The sequence below is a fragment of the Panthera leo genome, chromosome F2 (genome assembly GCF_018350215.1).
Source record: "Panthera leo isolate Ple1 chromosome F2, P.leo_Ple1_pat1.1, whole genome shotgun sequence".
Lineage (NCBI taxonomy): Eukaryota > Metazoa > Chordata > Mammalia > Carnivora > Felidae > Panthera > Panthera leo.
In genome coordinates this window covers 44,005,509-44,024,531 of record NC_056695.1, presented here as the reverse complement: position 1 = coordinate 44,024,531, position 19,023 = coordinate 44,005,509, and positions in this window count along the sequence as shown.

The following is a 19,023-nucleotide window of genomic DNA, read 5'->3' as shown; positions in this document are numbered from 1 at the left end:
ATTGTTTGCATCCAAAGCATAATGTTATTTTTTAAAAATTTTTAATGTTTATTTATTTTTGAAGGAGAGAGAGACAGAGCATGAGCGGGGGAGGGGCAGAGAGAGAGGGAGACAGAATCCAAAACGGGTTCCAGGCTCTGGGCTGTCAGCACAGAGCCCAACGCAGGGCTCAAACTCACAAACCGCGAGATCACGACCTGAGCTGAAGTCAATCACTTAACCGACTGAGCCACCCAGACGCCCCTGTTATTTTTTTGAAAAAAGAAATTTATGAGACCTTGTCTGTCATGATTTATCCCTCTCCTTGAATTCAGTGGCCCTGTAGTTCTGGCCAGCAGCCCTCTGCTCACAAAAGTTCCCCTGGTGTGATTTCTGAGTGAGGGAGCTCTGTCCAAGCAGAACAGACAAGTGGCGTTTGTATCACTGTAAAGTACCCTGGAGGCTTCTCTGCATCCTGTGTTCCCACCACCATCCCTCTCACCTGGAGTCCTGCGGCAGCCTTAGGATGACAGGGACTCGGGGTTGGAGCATAATGAATGCAGAACTTCCAGTGCTAACTAAGCCTGGCAGAGTCTTGGGCAAACTGGGGCGAGTCTGTCACCCCGAGCAGCCTATTACCTGTCGTCCTTGCCGTACCTCTAGTTTCTTCCTCGGATCCATTGCCCGCAGAACAGAACTTTAGACAAATCTGGTCATGTCACTCCCATGCCAGAATGTCTCTGATGGACTTCTTTTTTTTAAATTTTTTTTTTTTAACGTTTATTTATTTTTGAGACAGAGAGAGACAGAGCATGAACGGGGGAGGGTCAGAGAGAGGGAGACACAGAATCTGAAACAGGCTCCAGGCTCTGAGCTGTCAGCACAGAGCCCGACGCGGGGCTCGAACTCACTGACCTCGAGATCATGACCTGAGCCGAAGTCGGCCGCTTAACCAACTGAGCCACCCAGGCGCCCCTCTGATGGACTTCTAACATGGTTAAAGCTAAGCCACTTTGCAGGGCACACAAGGTCTTTATAATTTAGCCCCTATTGCCCCCCTGGCTTCATCACTCATTGACATCTTCCTCTTCGTACCTTCTGGACCCTTCCAGTGAGCTACAGTGTGCACATGCTTTCTTTGGCCTGTGCATGAGGAGACCTTCTCGTCCTCAGGCCTTCTTCACTCACGCTGGTCTCTCTGACCAAATATGCTCTCCACTTCTGTGATTTGTCTGCCCGGGTCTCCCCTTGCTGTTGCCTCCTCAGGCCAGTCTTCTCTGACTTACCCTGTTTTGAGTTAGGTGCCTGTATCCATTGGCATGATTTTGGCTCCCCATAACAGAAACACCATTACTGTGGCTTAACAGGGTAGAAATTCAATTTCTCCTCCATGTGGAATGGATGTGGAGATGGATGGCCCAGGGCAGTTTGGAAACTTTGCAGCCACTGGGAACCCAGGCTCCTTTCCTTCTGCACCCCAGTCCTAGCTTGGATCACCTCGTGGTCCAGGCTGACTCTTTTAGCCATCGTGTCAACCTCTCAGGCAGTGTTTTCGATTCTGTGCTTGTCTAATTGGTAGCTATTAATCTTAAGACTTTGGCCTTAAGGTTGTTTGCATCTCCCTGTGATCCAGGGCCCATTCTCTGAACCACCTCCCTTACATGACTCACACACCAGGCCGGCATTTTCCCTGCTCTAAATTGCCCCAGGGCCAGAGACCAGACAACTAGAGACAGCCCTTATGCCCCAAAGCCTGCTGGGATTATTCAGACGAGCCAATGCCAAGCTTGCCTCTCCCTCAGAAAGCGCAATCAAGGCCTATGCCGCCCTTTGCACCTGCTCCAGCATCCTGACTGAACCTGGTGCCTCCCCACGTGGCCCCGTGTGGCATGGAGCGCCCCTTTTTCTTATTGCAAGTCCTAAATTCTTCTTCCCAAGACATCAGCCTCTCCATGCCATCACTCAGTCTCCTTTATGAATGAGGACCCAGACACAGATCACAAAGTGACTCCCATCCTTTCAGGAAGGCTTCCTTGGCCCACGGCACACACAGCGTTTGGCCCCGACCGGTGTCCTCCCATGACTTGCTCCCGAGGAGGCTGGGAGGGTGCGGTGTTGTCCCAAATACATCAGGGTTCTGTCGTGATGATCTTACTGTTTGCTCTCCTGGCACTGGATGCTTCTCTATATGCATTTATCCTCTTGTCCGCAATTACCTGCTCACTCGTTTGTCATCTAAGTTGGTAAGACAAGGAATGGATTTGTTATGTCGCCTTGATGACTGGTGTGTCCCTGCCCCTAACGCAGTGCCTTGAACACTGGAGGTGCTCAGTATTGCGTAAGAAAAGCACAGCTTGGGGCGCCTGGGTGGCTCAGTCGGTTGGGCGGCCGACTTCGGCTCAGGTCATGATCTCGTGGTCCATGAGTTCGAGCCCCACGTCGGGCTCTGTGCTGACAGCTCAGAGCCTGGAGCCTGTTTCAGATTCTGTGTCTCCCTCTCTCTGACCCTCCCCCATTCATGCTCTGTCTCTCTGTCTCAAAAATAAATAAACGTTAAAAAAAAAATTAAAAAAAAAAAAAGAAAGAAAGAAAAGCACAGCTTGTTGACTGTTAACCTAGGAACACGGGTGACATGTCTGCATTGCTCGGTTAAGCATACCTTCTTTATAAAACAGGTAACGCATCTGACATCGATTCATCTATTCATGTGGTCATTGAACAAATATTTGTTTTGAGCAGCGAACTGGGGCTTGTTGTAGTTCTAGGTGCCAAATGAGCTAAACGGATTGTCTCTTATTCAGGACTGTGTTTAGAGCAAATTCCTGCCAGCGGATCTAAGCCTTGTTGGGCTCACCTTCCTCTTTCCTTCAGACACATTTAATTCTATGCTTTTCACAGTAAGTAGTCAATAAATCTCAACTGAGCTGCCGGTTGAAATAAGAAGGACAGAGTGAGAGATTTTAAATGTCCTCATTATCATCCCAATTTCCTCTTTAAAAATGTTACTTGGCCATTCTTCCCTTTTAAGTTTTATAGTCCTAAAGAAATGAACAATTGGATAATAAGGGCTGGATATAAATTCTAATTCCCTTTCCTGGAATGTGTCTTTGTAACACTCTGTACTGGTTTCCTTTGAACTTCAATATTGTAGAAATTTATGCAGAATAGGTTTTTGGAGGGAGCTGAGCCACACAGTGTCACATGATGTTATCTTCCCTAGTGCCAGGCTCTTAGACTTAAAGTCTGATGTGGCATGAAAGCCCCCAGCTACCATCAGCTCTCTGTACAGATTCTCTCTCTCTCTTTTTTTTTTTAATGTTTTTATTTATTTTTAAGAGAGGGAGAGACAGAGCACGAGCAGGAGAGGGGGGGCAGAGAGAGAGGGAGACACAGAAGCAGAAACAGGCGCCAGGCTCTGAGCTGTCAGCACAGAGCTCGACGCGGGGCTCGAACCCACGAACCGAACCATGAGATCATGACCTGAGCCAAAGTCAGACACTTAACCGACTGAGCCACCCAGGCGCCCCTGTATAGATTCTTAAAGATGTTTTTCCTAAGTCTGATATCTGAGAAAATAAGTTCACTTCCCATTAGTTATTCAAGCAACAATGATATTTTTCTGTTTAAAAAAAATTTTTTTTAACATTTATTTTTGAGAGACAGAGAGAGACAGAGTGTGAGTGGGGGAGGGGCAGAGAGCAAAGGAGTCACAGATTCCAAAGCAGGCTGTAGGCTCTGAGCTGTCAGCATAGAGCCCAATGCGGACATTGAACTCACAAACCATGAGAACATGACCTGAATTAAAGTCGGATGCTTAACCGACAGAGTCACCCAGGCGCCCCTGTATTTTTCTATTTTTGATCATATATATGTGTGTGTATATATATATATATATATGTATATATATATATATATATATATGTGTGTGTGTCTGTGTGTGTGTATACATATATACATATATATATGAAACTTTTTCTCTGCTCACCTTTCTTATAGCAATGGTGATAGAAATGAATTAAAGAACTGTGTCCTAACTTGGTGGGGGGGGGGGGGGTCTGTCAAACAATAGATCACTAGTTTATTAGTGTCTGTGCAATGGGGCATATAACATGAAATGGGGTCTCCCAAACAAGATAATACCATTTTTTTTTAAGTTTATTTATTTATTTTGAGAGACAGAGTCAGAGAGAGAACTAGCTGGGGAGGGACAGAGAGAGAGGGAGAGAGAGAATCCCAAGCAGGCTCCACTCTGTCAGCTCAGAGTCCGATGCAGGGCTCAAACCCACAAACTGTGTGATCATGACCTGAGCCGAGATCAAGAGTCAGATGTCTAACCAACTGAGCCACCCGGGTGCCGCGATAACACCATTTTAATTAATTAATGTTAGTGCAGTGGGGTCCAAACACAAAGTGGTTTCTTTTGTTTCATCCATGCCTTTTGTCATCCATTTTCTATTGAGTCCTCCTTTCCTGTCCTGTAGAGACATCCAGAAGATTCCATCCTTTCCCAGTTGTTTCTTATAATTAATGCTTAGTCTCCATATAGCTCATGTTTAAATTTCATCCCCCGTCCTCTTCCCCCTTCCTGCACTCAGCAGACAATAATGGCATAGGGATTTGGAGGTGAATGGAGCAAGTCTCTGCTTTCATTTCTTTCCCAATCTTGCCTGGGGCTTGTGATTGAGCCTGGGGCCTTCCCCCACCCCACCCCACCCCACACTCCAATTTCTCCAGTGTGTTAGGGTGGCCAGCTGGGAGAGAGACAAGGTCTGAGCCTTTTTCGACTGCTGACCTTCTTTTAGGGGTTGTGATGCTTAATTAAAATTAACCAGGTCCCCTCGTCTTGGCTATGGTGCCCAGTTGTTTGGTCAGACACAAGTCTAGATGTTGCTGTGAAGGTATTTTTTAGACATGATTAACATTTATATCAGTAGACTTTGAGGAAAGGAGATTATTCTCCACAATGTGGATGGGCCTCATCTCATCAGTTGAAGGCCTCATGTGAGAAAAGCCCAAATCCCCACAAGAGAAGGGCTTGTGCTTCTTAACTACCTTTGGACTCAAGACTGCAACATCAATTCCTGCTGGAATTTCCAGACGCCGGCTCGCCACGCAGATTTCAGACTTGCCACCTCCCACCATTGAACATTGCATGAGCCAGTTCCTAAAAATCAGTCTCTCTCTCTCTCTCTCTCTCTTTCTCTCTCTTTCTCTCCTCCTCTCTCAGAAATGAGCTATCAAGCCAGGAAATGATAAATGATGTGGAGGAACTTAAATGCACATTACGAAGTGAAAGAAACCAATCCGAAAAGGCTACATACTGTAGGATTCCAACTACATGACATTCTGGAAAAGGCAAACCTATGGAGAGGGTAGAAGGATTGGTGGTTGTCAGGATTGGGGGTGAAGGGAGGGATGAATAGGTGGAGCACAGAGGATTTTTAGGGCTGTGAAAACAATCTGTATGACGCCACAATGATAGACGCATGTCATTATACATGTGTCCAAACACATACAAGGTACAACACCGGGGTGAACCCTAAGGTAAACTATGGACTTTGGGTGATAATCATGTGTCCCTTGTCCTCTCCCAGCAAAAGTACCTCTCTGGTAGGAGATGTTGATAATGGTGGAGTCTGGGCCTGTGTGGGGGCACGAGTATATGGGAAATTTCTGTAGCTTCTGCTCAATTTTGCTGTGAACCAAAAACTTCTCTAAAAATAAAGTCTTAATTTAAAAATCATTTTAAAATCTCATATATATATGTACGTATTTCCTCATTGGATTAGGCCCACCCATGTTGAGTGTGTGTGTGTGCACGCATGCGTTTTAGTGGTTCCGTTTCCTGGGAGAACCCTTAGGGTTTTTCTCTGCGTCGCTGCCATCCCTGACTGGTCTGTGTCTATGGCCTCCATTGCAGGGCAGGTACCCAGATCTTCAGAAGCGCTTCTCTTGGAGAATGTCTTCACCTGCCCTGCCCGGGATGGTGGTGAAGAACACCTCCTCCTTTCACCTCACAGAGAGGGGAGGGAAAGCCACAGAACGCTGCCCTAAGCCAACAACACTCTACTCTCCTCACTCTCTTCCCTTCTCCCCTCCCCCGTATTTTTGGGTGGGCATTAAGTGATTACGGGGAGCAGAATGGTGCCCCAGCGATGGCAGTTGTCTTTAGGACATGGGGTTCTTCGTGCTCCTTAGTCCTCAGCTGTAGACCTTAGTGGTCAGTTCCAAGGCAGTGGGAAAACTTCAATAACTCCCAAAAGTGTTTCACAGAACACTGGATTCGGAAATACCCAGTAAGTGAGGCAGCTGAGACCTTGGCTCCCCCTTGCTCCTTCCCAACTGCACAGCCTCTCTGGGATTTGGGACTAATTACTTAACTTCCTGAGCTTTTGTGAGCATCTGAGGATAACATACACAAGGCACCTGCTACAGAATCAATGTTCCATGAATAATAACTATTACTGTGAATAAGATCTGACGTTCATGGGTATGCAATCAACTCATGACCCACCCTGCCATCAGTAAGTATATGTCACCACTGGCTGTTCTGTTGTAAGAACAACCAAATGTGTGATGTACTCTTAAGGTGCCTAAATTCTGAGCTGTGTTTTAAAAACGTTTCTTCTGTGAGGGCGCCTGGTTGTCTCAGTCGGTTAAGAATCCAACTCTTGATTTCAGCTCAGGTCATGATCTCACGGTTTGTGGGTTCCAACCCCTTGTCAGGCTCCATGCTGACAGTGCAGAGCCTGCCTGGGATTCTCTCTTCCCCTCTCTCTGACCCTCCCCAGCTTGCACACAAAAGCGCATTCTCTCTCTCTCACAAAAATAAATAAATAAACAAAAACCCATTTCTGTTGTCATCACACTTTATTTTTCCCTGTTTTGAAATTGGTACATGGAAGAAATCTGATGCATTCTTCCTAAGAATGTCCAAGAAGGTCTGGACAGTTTGTATACTGGTCAAGTTAACATGAAAGAGATCACTGAAGTCACAGACAGTGGGTTAAATATTAGAAAACTCAATTTACTATTAGAAACATGGAATGAGGAAACACAATTTCCTACAACAAACAAACAAGTAAAGCTGACATGATATGCCCTGAGATAAGAGGGATTGGGCTATAATTGGATTGTTTCTATCCTCTGCCCATCCCCCCTTCTTTCAGGGAGGTTGAGAAGGAACTGCCTTGTGATGATCATTCAAAACTTCAGTCCAGCGTTTGGACAGATGTGATAAAGTCCCTTTTTCTTTACTTATGTGCTTTATGAGACAGTATAGATCAGCTGAAAACTAATGTTTTTGTTATTTTGTAAGAATACTACCACTTCGGGGCACCTGGGTGGCTCAGTCAGTTAAGCGTCCAACTTCAGCTCAGGTCACAATCTTGTGGTTTGTGAGTTCGAGCCCTGCATTGGGCTCTGCACTGAGAACGTGGAGCCTGGAGCCTACTTCCGATTCTGTGTCTCCCTCTACTCTGTCCCTCCCCCACTCACGCTCTGCCCCCCCCATATCAAAAATAAATAAACGTAAAAACAAAAGAAAAGAATACCACCACCTTATATTTTATGTGATTTACATGATTAAATATTTTGGAGTCCATACTTCCATTATGACTGTATTATACAGCATCGAAGTTAAAAGCTATATGATGTTTAGTCATTAAAGTTCTCAGAAAGAGAGATTCTTGTAAATAAAATATTTAATTTTTTTTTTAAATTTTTTTTAACGTTTATTTATTTTTGAGACAGAGAGAGACAGAGCATGAACGGGGGAGGGTCAGAGAGAGAGGGAGACACAGAATCTGAAACAGGCTCCAGGCTCTGAGCTGTCAGCACAGAGCCCGACGCGGGGCTCGAACTCACAGACCGCAAGATCATGACCTGAGCCGAAGTCGGACGCTTAACTGACTGAGCCACCCAGGTGCCCCAAATATTTAATTTTTTTAATGTTTATTCATTTTTTGAGAGAGAGAGACAGAGCGCAAGCAGGAGAGGGACAGAGAGAGGGAGTCATGGAATCCCAAGCAGGCTCCAGGCTCTGGTCTGTCAGCACAGAGCCCAACACAGGGCTCAAACTCAAGAACCAGGAGATCATGACCTGAGCCAAAGTCGGACACTCAACTGACTGAGCCACCCAGGTGCCCCCAAAATATTTAAATTTATGGTGACAATATACAGAGTACATATACATTTTCCATGAAGGACTCTTACCCCAAACTGACCGCTGTTCATATTGTTGATGTCTTCAAAGTATCTGACTTGTAATATCCTCCAGCCCCTTCTCCTCACCTGTATAAAAAAAGGCAAAAATTAAAAAAAAAAAAAAAAAGGTGACAACTGGGGCAGTGCTTTCTCTTCCCCCAGTTTAACATCAGAGGTCAAAGACTCTCGATCTCTCAAGAATATTGCTGTCAGAATCTTGTGTCCTTGATTTTCATCAAAGCCGTCTTAAAAATGTATTTGTTATTATGGTAAGGACACATGAGATCTGCCCTGTTGACAAGACTTTTGTAAACATTTTATTTTTAAGTCATCTCTATGCCCAACATGGGGCTTGAGCTCACCGCCCCACGACCAAGGGTCACATGCTTTACCTACTGAGCCAGCCAAGCACCCCTATCCTCTTACCAAATTTTTAAGTGCACAGTGTGTTGTTGTGGATTATAGACACAATGTTGTACAGCAAATCTCTAGAACTTATTTATGTTGCATAACTAAAATCTTGTACTCATTGAAGAACCATTTCTCCCTTCTCCCAGCCCCCCGCAACCACCTTTCTGCTCTCTGTTTCTATGAGTCTGACCCTTCTACATATTTCATGTAAGTGGGATCATGCAGTATTTGTCCTTCTGTGGTGGGCAGCATTAAATTCGACAGTACTTAACGTTTCACCCTGAAACCTATCTTTGTTATTTTTCTAATATATCTCCAATGACCAGCCCAGAACTCACTGGCCTTACCACATTTTTTATCAGCTACCCATAGGGTGTGTGAGGAGATGACTGTTCAGAACCTCACATTCACTTCAGTTATTCTGACATGATTGAGCTTGAGGTGATAACAAACCAAACCAACCGTCCTCTAGGGGATTTTACGGTCTGTTACGCAGCAGCAGAATCTAATGTGGAGACCAGAGCATACGTTGGTCAAAAGCTTTATGTTGGTCTAAGGTACTTTAATGAAACACCTGATTTTCAATAGATTTTAGAGTTATTTTCAAAATGGCCTTTATTTTGAAAGCTTGGCTTTTTGGAAATGTAAAATGGGTACATCCACTTTGGAAAGAATTTAGCCGTTTCTTAATAAAACTAAATTCCCAGGGGCACCTGGGTGGCTCAGTCGGGTAAGTGTCCGACTTCAGCTCAGGTCCAGATCTCACAGGTTCTTGAGTTCGAGTCCTGCATCACGTTCTGTCTTGGCAGCTCAGAGCCTGGAGCCTGCTTCAGATTCTGTCTCCTTCTCTCTTCGCCCTTCCTTCTCCTCTCTCTCTCTCTCTCAAAAATAAATAAACATTTAAAAAATATTTTTTAAACCACACCATGTAGCAATTTCCATCCCAGGTGTTTATCATCGATGAATGAAAACCTGTGTTCACTCAAAAACATGGACACAAATGTTCATTGAAGCTTTATTCATGATAGCCAGAATCTAGAAACAATCCAACTGTCCCTCAGTGGATGAACGGTTAAACAACCTTGGTACATATGTACCATAGAATGCTGGCAGCAACGATAGTGACAAGAAATGAACTGTTCTGTTTTTGTTGTTTTTTAAATGTTTATTTACGTTTGAGAGACACATGAGAGAGACAGAGTGTGAGCAGGCGAGGGGCAGAGAGAGAGGGAGACACAGAATCCGAAGCAGGCTCCGGGTTCCGAGCTGTCAGCACAGAGCCCGACATGGGGCTTGAACTCACGAACTGCGAGATCATGACCTGAGCCAAGTCAGACGCTTAACCAACTAAGCCACCCAGGTGCCCCATAATGAACTGTTTTTGATACAATAATTCGGATTGCTCTCAAGGGAATAATGCCGAGCGAAAGAGGCCACTCCCCATAAGTACATACCATATGATTCCATTTAAACAGCATTTTTGAAATGACAACATGATCAAGAACAGAGCACATGTTGCCGTGGTTTAGGGACAGGGGTGGTGCTGGGGAGAGCGTGGGTGGTTGTAAAAGGGCAGTGCAGGGGAGCCCTGTGGTTAAGGGCTGCTCTGGACCTTGACAGGCACCGACCACATGAATCTACGTGCGATAAAGTTGCGCAGTATTAAATTAAAAACACCCAGAGAAGGGCACCTAAAACTGAAGGAATCTGAGTAAGATGATAGATGGTATCAATATCCGTACCAATATTGGGACGGATATGGTACAAATATGGCACCAATTTCCTGCTTGAAATATTGGACTATAGATTTGCAAGAAATTACCTCGGAGGGCAACTAGGTAAAGGATTCTGTCTTATCCCTTACAAGAGCATGTGAATCGACAATTATCTCCAAATAAAAAAGTTTAATTGAAAGAAAGGCTTTGCTTGTAGTTGAAGATATTGCAGGGAAAGCAATCCTTTACATCTGATAGACCATTACGGAGCAAAGGGAAGTTTTCATTAGTTTCTCCTGAGGAATAGCCTGCCTTGCAAAATAGAACTGTGGGCCTCAGGAAAGTTATAAATCACTTCTGTTACCGAGAAAGCAATTTGGTATCTTCTAGAAGTCAAGGCAAAGAGAAGAACAGCATGAGATGAGAGTAACCTCAAGAAATACTCAATGACTTCCAAAGATGAACTTTTTAATGGCCTTTCTTATTCTTCAAGCTCAGAGTTGGACTCTACTTATGCAGGTCCAGACCGCAAATATGCATATAGGCCAGTCTCTATGTTTGGACATTAACCATTATTCTTGTCACTTAAAAACATTCTATACAACAGGGGCGCCTGGGTGGCTCAGTCAGTTAAGTGTCTGACTTCAGCCCAGGTCATGACCTCACGGTTTGTGAGTTGGAGCCCCACCTCGGGCTCTGGGCTGACAGCTTGGAGCCTGGAGCCTGCTTGGGATTCTGTGTCTCCCTCTCTCTCTGCCCCTCCCCAGCTCGTGCTCTATCTCTCAATAATAAATAAGTGCTAAAAAAAATAAAAAAATAATTCTATGCAACAAAGGGCTCTTCTATTCCTACTGTGTGGAAGGCACTGTGGGGTGCAGAAAGATGATACACAAGAAAATCTCCAAGAATTTACAGGAGTCCACTGAGGAAGACAGGGCAGCAGTAACACGGAGTGTAATGAGTACGCCTTTGGACAGGTGCAGACGCAGGCCAGGGCTGTGCAGAGGGGGAAGAGACTATGTGCGTGCGTGCGTGTGTGTGTGTGTGTGTGTGTGCGCGCGTACAGAGGGTTGGAGATGAGGACTAAGGAGAGAAGAGAAGGATTACAGGAGATGGTATCTGAACTGATCTTGAAGTGATTGCCTCTGTGGCTCTTTAAATTTAAATACAATACAATACAATACAATACAATACAACTGAATTAGAAATTTCGTTCCTCAGTTGCGGTGGCCACATTTTAATTGCTCAATAGTCCCATGTGGCTCAGTGGCTTCTGTGTGTGATACACACAGAATACGGATACAGGGCATTTCTATCACTGAGAAAGTTCTGTAGGGCTATGCTTGCCTAGCATTCGGCTGTGTGCAGGTGGGGAAGGGAACTCTAGGTAAGGGGGCAGCAGGAACAGTCAGGGGGGTGTGAGTACAAGGGAGCAGTGGGGAGATAAAGTGAAAGGTAAATTGGAATAGGTTTCTGAAGGACCTGACAGGAGGTTTAGGGATACCAAGGGCGGCACCTTTCTTTTCTCGTGTAACAAATTAAATCCTGGTGATCATGAGATATCAGCAGAGATTTTCCTTCTTCCTTTCTACAGCTGCATAGAACTCCATCATTGAACGGAACGTAATTTATTTGATGAGCACCTCTTGATGGGTATCTGGGCTGTTTCCAGTCTCTCACCGTTACAAGCAAATGCTTACGGTATAGGACACTTCCATTTTTGGCAACGTCCCCTTGAACTCAGTGCTTCTAGTGGTGGCCTTCTGGGGGCCACCCCAGAACCCACTTCTCTAGCTCTTCCTCTTTTGGAAAATAGCAGTCAGGGGATGGAGGGAGGGCTGAGAATACCCTGTGTTCAAATCGCTGTCTCGTGGTGGTTTCAGATTCCTCTGGAAGGTTTTTAACCCTGCCTCGAGGTGAGCAGTGGTAGACAACCAGGGCTGGAGGGCTGGAGCTCAGTCTCAAGCACCTTCAGCAAAATTGCTTGGAGTCAAAGGTGCCCTCAGGACCGGTCAGTGCCACGGTCTTCTTGAGCTGTTACACGGACTGTCATGTAACACCTGCCACTTAAGGTCTTAAAAAGACTGCACGGCTCTGGGTTTGCACTGAAGCCAGGCAAAAGGAGTGGGGTGGCCTATACTGGAGCTTAGAGTCCTGGCCAAGGTGAGTGAATCTTGGGCTTTCCTTTCTTCAGGTACCCTCAGTTTGATTGCCCTTTGCCTCCTGCCTCAAAAGGACACGTAAGAGGCCCCCCCTCTTCTAACAAGGTGAGGTGACTTTGTCTTGGTCCTATCCTGCAGTTCTCAGAACACTTTTTATACTTCATACCCCCCAAATCACACTTTTAGGTACTTTGAGTTGATGGATTTGCTCACGTGACGTTATCTGCAATTTACTTTAAAAGGCTTTAGGGTGGAGTGCGTGATATAAATATGTGCGTCAGTTTGAGCTACACACGGGGGACGGGGGATGCTGGTTACTGTCATCCCGTGATCAGGGGGCACTGTATCAGAGAAGGGCCTGCTCCGGAGGGGGTCGCCGGACATCCTCCTGTTTTCCCCATCTTTGATCAGCCCTGGATGAGGCATTCGTCTTTCGACACTGCTTTAGAGCGCCTTTTGTGTTTTCCATGTCAATGTTTTTATTTTTATCTAGTTGAGTTTGAGCAACCTTTCTTCACTGCACCTGGATTTTGAGTCATAGTTAGAAAGCCTTTCCCTACATCCACATTATATAGGAAATCGTCCATGTTTTCTTTAGTACTTGAATAGCTTGGTTTCTTATAGTTGGATTGCTGATCCCCTGGAGTTTATTCTTAGGCACAGGGCGAGCAGTAGTTTGGCTTGTTCATTTGTGTGCCAGTACCACACTTAACGACAGGGTTTTAGCGTTTGTTACAGTCCGGGGGGGGGGGGGGGGGGGGGGCGACTTTCTCTTCCCACTCTCCTTTCTCAGTATTTTCTTAGTTATTCCCACATGTTTCTTTTTGCATGAAATTTAGAGTCCATTTGTCTAGCTTGTTATGGTTACTTTTAATTTTTAATTTTAAAAATAGCATCGGATTGCTTTCCCAAAGGGCTGTGACAATTTATGCTGCCACTCGCGGTGAATAACACTATTTTCTCTATATCCCCATTAGCAGTTGGAGTTATGGCTCTTTTTGATTCTTGGCAGTCTGATAGTTATAAAGTGAGACGGTCATTCTTTAAATTTTCATGGTGTGCCACTAAGTTTAAGCATTTTTGGAGATGTTTGATTACAATTTTTTATTTGCTTACTCGTGAATTACACACTTATTCCTCCCCTTTGCTTGTTTTCTCTCTTTTTTCTCCTTTGTCAATTGTCTTTATGTATTATAGGTATTAGCTTATTAATTTGTAAACTGTATTGCATATTTTTTTTAAAACTCTGACTACTCACTTTGTTATATGCTATCTTTTTGCTACACAAAAGTTGTAAATTTGTACATGGTTACCCACGGAAATACAGCCATTAAGCTTTAATAAAGGTACAAAAGCAATTCAGTGGAAGGATAGTTTTTTCATTAAGTACTGCTGTAGCAATTGGAAATCCATAGGCCAAAAAAAAAAAAAAAAAAAAAAAAAAGCACTGAGTAAATATATTAAGTGTTGAATCACTTCTTTTTACACCTGAAACTAATATAACATATTGACACTGGAATAAAAAAAAAAAATTCACACATTATACGATAATTAACTCAAAGTGGAAGTGGATTATAGATTTAAATGCAAAACATAGCACTATAAAATGTTTCCAAGAAAACAGAAGAAAGGCTAGATGAGGAGTTCTTAGACATGACCCCAGAGACATGCATGGCCCATAAAGAAAAAAATCAATAAATTGGACTAAATCAAAATTTAAAACTCTTGCTCTGTAAAAGACCCTGTTAGGAAAATGAAATGACAAGCTATAGATTGAGAAAGAATGTTTGAGAACCACATATCTGACAAAGGATTTTTTTCTGGAAAATATGAGGGGCTCTCGAAATCCAGTAGTCAAAAAACACCCTAATGAAGTTTTGGGGTGTGGTGGGGTTCAGAGCTGACGGCCAAGAAAGAATTCTTGAAGACGTCTTTGGTGCAAAAAGGTGATTTTATCAGAGCACGGGGACAGGACCCGTGGGCAGGAAGAGCTGCACTGGGGTTGTGGAGAGTGACGCTTGTATACTACGGAGTTGGGGGAGGTAAAGTCAAAAGGGAGGCCTCCAGGAGGACTTTGATGTGAAGAGGATTCCTAAGATACCTGAGGCCTTGCTGTTGTCCAGCTCAGGCTGTTTTCCCCTAGTGAGGCGTTAACATTAGGACTCTAGGGGGTTCCTGGAGAAACGTTATAGTCTGTATTTGCCTCAAGTATTTGCCAATGGGCTGCAGGTTATAAGGAAATTTAATTTCACCTGCCATTTCCTTCTCGCCTTTGTTCCCCACATCACTATGGAGGTGAGGGTGATATTAGGGGCTCCAGGAAACTGAGTCTATAGGTTTCTGGAGATTAGGCTATTGATAAGATTGTCTTTTTTTTTTTTTTTTGTAATTTACTAAGATATTTGTAAACTGACGGATTCTCCTGTCCTGCAAGACTGTGATCGCTATCAGTTAACCACTTGTTTTCTTTCCTTTCCTTTGTTCTTGGGCAGCCAGGAGTGTCCAGAGAATATCACACACTTCCCACTTGGGTGAGGGGGCGTGGGTATGTGTACTTTGCCCTCAGCTTGCCTTATGCTCCCTTATCAAGACCAGTGGAGGCGCCTGGGTGGCTCAGTCGGTCAAACGTCTGACTCCAGCTCTGGTCATGATCTCATGGTTTGTCAACTGGAGCCCCACATTGGGCTCTGTGCTGACAGCTCAGAGCCTGGAGCCTGCTTTGGATTCTGTGCCGCCATCTCTCTCTGCCCTTCCCCTGCTCACGTTCTGTCTCTGTCTCTCTAAATGTTAAAAAATATCTTTAAAAAAATCACCTTTTTGCGTCAAAGACATCTTTAAGAGTTCTTTCTTGGCTGTTGGCTCCAGACCCCACACATCCCACTATCACCGCCCAAACCTCATCACCATGAGTCTATAATTGTTTTAAAATAAAACATTTAAAATGTTTGAAAAAATTGTATACACTTAAATATGTACATCTTTTATAGTGTGTAGGCTTCCAGCCTTGGTTAAGAATATCATCTTCATATACAGTCAATTATTTCTCAGTAAAACTGGTAAATACCCCACTTTTCCTTCATTAAAAGGTAAGGGTATCTCTCCCACCTCTATGTTGTATATGTAGTTTTCTGTATTGTCTAAGATTTTTTTTTTTTTAAGGTCTCATTCTTTAATCTATTTGGGATTTATTTTCCTGTAAGGTATGATGGGGTCCAGCTCTAACTTCTTCCAGTTAGAGAAGTTGCCCCCAAACCATCTAGTAAGTAAATCATCCCTTTACAAAGAACTAAAACATGACCTACACCGTATTCAAAATTCTCATGTATATAGGAATATATTTTCTGGTTTCCCACTCTGTTCTCCCGACCTGTTGGACAATCCTTGTGTTGATAACAGATGACACTGGCGTGGACATTAATCAGGGTTTGGTTGCTTGACATTGACATTTTGAATATCCTTTATGTTTGGGGTTCTCTACATAGTCAAAATTCATTCTCCAGGTTCCCTTGCTGCTTGACAGACACAGATATGACCTCGAGTCTGCCAACCACTGACTAGGAAAGGGGTGAGGTGGGAAGAGGCTCGAGCAGAACCCAGTTGTGGACCCCCAGGGGGCGCCAAGAGGCTGCAGGGTGAAGGTCCGGGCACTCAGTCCTGAGCATCCTCACGGGAGCTGGTGAATGGATCATTTTTTGCTTGGGCAGCCTCTGAATGAGCATGTGGCAAGCTGTTATTCCTGGTGGGGTCAGGGCCTGGATCTCCGGTGCTCCCGGATTCCTTTTCAGTTTAAACTCGCTGGAGGGATCCCGGGTTTTATAGTGAAGAATACTGATGGACACAACTCTTCTGTATTTTATCTGACATTGGTTACTGATAACGCTAGTCCCCTGCCCTGCCCCAACAGCTGCCTACTACTTTTTCTGACTTTTGTCTTTTTCAAATTAGTTGTTTCCACAATCTTTGAGGAACTTAAAAAAATCTGTTGCGTTCTAATTAGAACTGAACTTAATTTCTATACTAATTTTGGAAAGAGTGGCGTTTTTGTTTTCCAAGTAATGATACAGCTTTTCATTTGTTATATTATTTTCTGTCCTTCTCGAAGACTTTTTTCATTTGGTCTTTTTCTTGAAAAATTTATTTCTTAATATGATAGTTCTGGGGGCGCCTGGGTGGCTCAGTTGGTTGGGCGACCGACCTTGACTCAGGTCGTGATCTCGCAGTTTGTGAGTTCCAGCCCTGCATCGGGCTCTGTGCTGACAGCTCAGAGCCTGGAGCCTGCTTCGGATTCTGTGTCTCCCCCTCTCTTTACCCCTCCCCTGCTCATGCTCTGTGTCTCTCTGTCTCTCAATAACAAATAAATGTTAAAAAAAGAAAAATGACAGTTCTGGTTGCCATACTTGGATTTTTCCCATTCGCTTTTCTAGATGCTTATTCTAATACAGAAAATTCTAGACAATTTTGTGTATCTGCCATTTGAGTGTATTCTCTTCCTAGTGGTCACAGCTTGTTATTAAAACCTCTTGAGCTTTGTAGGTATATATATAATCAGGAAAAAATAATTTCACTTTTGATGTTATGCCAATTTTAAACTTTTATTATCTGTTAATGCTTCTCCAAGACAATCTGGGCTAACAGATAACCCTGTTTTGCTGATTTCAACTGAGGTGACGTTAGTATTTCCCCTATTTTAAGTTTTTAAAAAATCTACATTGGGCATGGCTATTGGATTTTGTAAAATACTTCTAAGTGTCATGCTTATAGGCTTTTTCTGCTTTAATTTTGTGATGAAATGAAATGTTAATACATTTCCTGATATCAGCACACACTTGCATCTTTGATCAGTGTTTTATTCTGTTAATAAATTACTGGATTTTGTCTGCTGATAATAGAAATGTACCTAAGGCAGGTTTTCTTCCATCTTTCATTATTGTGATCATTTCAATATTGCTGAGAAATGGGAATACTTGCAACTTTTCCAGGTAATCCTGTATTTTAAAATTATGATAGTTTCAAGGAGAAAGAAATCATTCATAATTACACTATCTTAAATTACTCACAGCTTCTGCTGTTTTGCCATAAACCCCCTTGTGGTATTTGTCAAAGTCTGCAGCCCCTCAACAAATTTCACAAGGAATCTACACCCTCGACAACCCCCCCCTTTTTTAAAGTTTTTAATTAATTAAATTTATTTATTTATTTAAAGAGAATCCCAAGCAGGCTCTGCACTGCCAGCACAGAGCCTGACACAGAGCTCGAACTCATGAACCTGAGCTGAAATCAAGAGTTGGACGCGTGGATGCCTGGGTGGCTCAGCCAGTTGGGTGTCTGACTTCGGCTCAGGTCATGATCTCACAGCTTGTGAGTTCAAGCCCCCCGTCAGGCTGTGTGCTGACAGCTCGAGACTGGATCCCGCTTCAGATTCTGTGTCTCCCCCTCTCTCTGCCCCCCCCCCCCCCCCCCCACTCTCTCTCAACAATAAACAACAAAGAAGAGTTGGACGCTTAACCAACTGAACCACCCGGGGGCCCGAGGAATCTGCACCCTAAACAGGGGCACGTGCTGCCCTTCTGAATCCCCAGATGGAGGGTGGGGTAGTTCTTATACAGCCTTGTTACCCTCCTCCCTCAGGGAAAGGCTGTCATGTTCACTATACAACCTGGGGGGCACTATTCACATTCAGTCATTGTGCCTATTCGTAGTTGTTACAACTTCCCAACAGATGTCAGTGGAATACCTTGGCGAAGGGGCATCAGTGAGCCATGACTCCCTTCCAAGACCGGCTGAAGTCACTTGGGATCCTCAGCTAGTGTTGGCACGAAAAAGGACCTGTGCCATGTCGGGGTATTTGAGAGCAGCTATTTTCATCCGTGCCTTTGCCCCTTGATCCTGTTGCCAAACGACAAACGTCAAGCTCACTCCCAATATCCCCTCTACTGGTAAGGTTCTATTTCTTAAGCAGAATGGTGGTTTCAGAGGTGTTCGTTTTATTATTAATTTATGTACATGTTACATATATTCATTTTGAATGCTTTGATACAATAAATAAGGAAAGCATACATATACAAATAAGAATGCCATTACCATGGGGAAGACCTTGAATCTGCTTAAGTTTTTCTTCAATTAGCCTATTCGTAAATCTCAGTACTGTAACTATTATTAGTTCGCAAACATGTCACAATGAACCTCCAGCCTTGATGCTCGGGTTATAAAGCATTCTCCCGTTAAAGCATTTAGAAAGAATAGTAATGCTTTATTTTTTTTTAAGATCGCTTTAGACACTAGGGCAATTTTTCTATTGAAACTTGTTACAATTTGTACTTGCGGGACAGGCGTGATGGCAGGCTATTTCTTCAGCCTGTCTCTAGAATCTAAAACAGCCACTGGTTGGCAGGAGTTTCTTTCAGAAAGCTAATACATAGACACTCGAACATAACTAGCTGCTCTTGGCGGTATCCAAGAGACTTCAAAATTTCCGCTTAGTTGGAAAACTTAAAACCCGACCTTAAAAATGACGTTTGGGTGCAGGATCTCCTTGAGGTGTCAACCCCGTG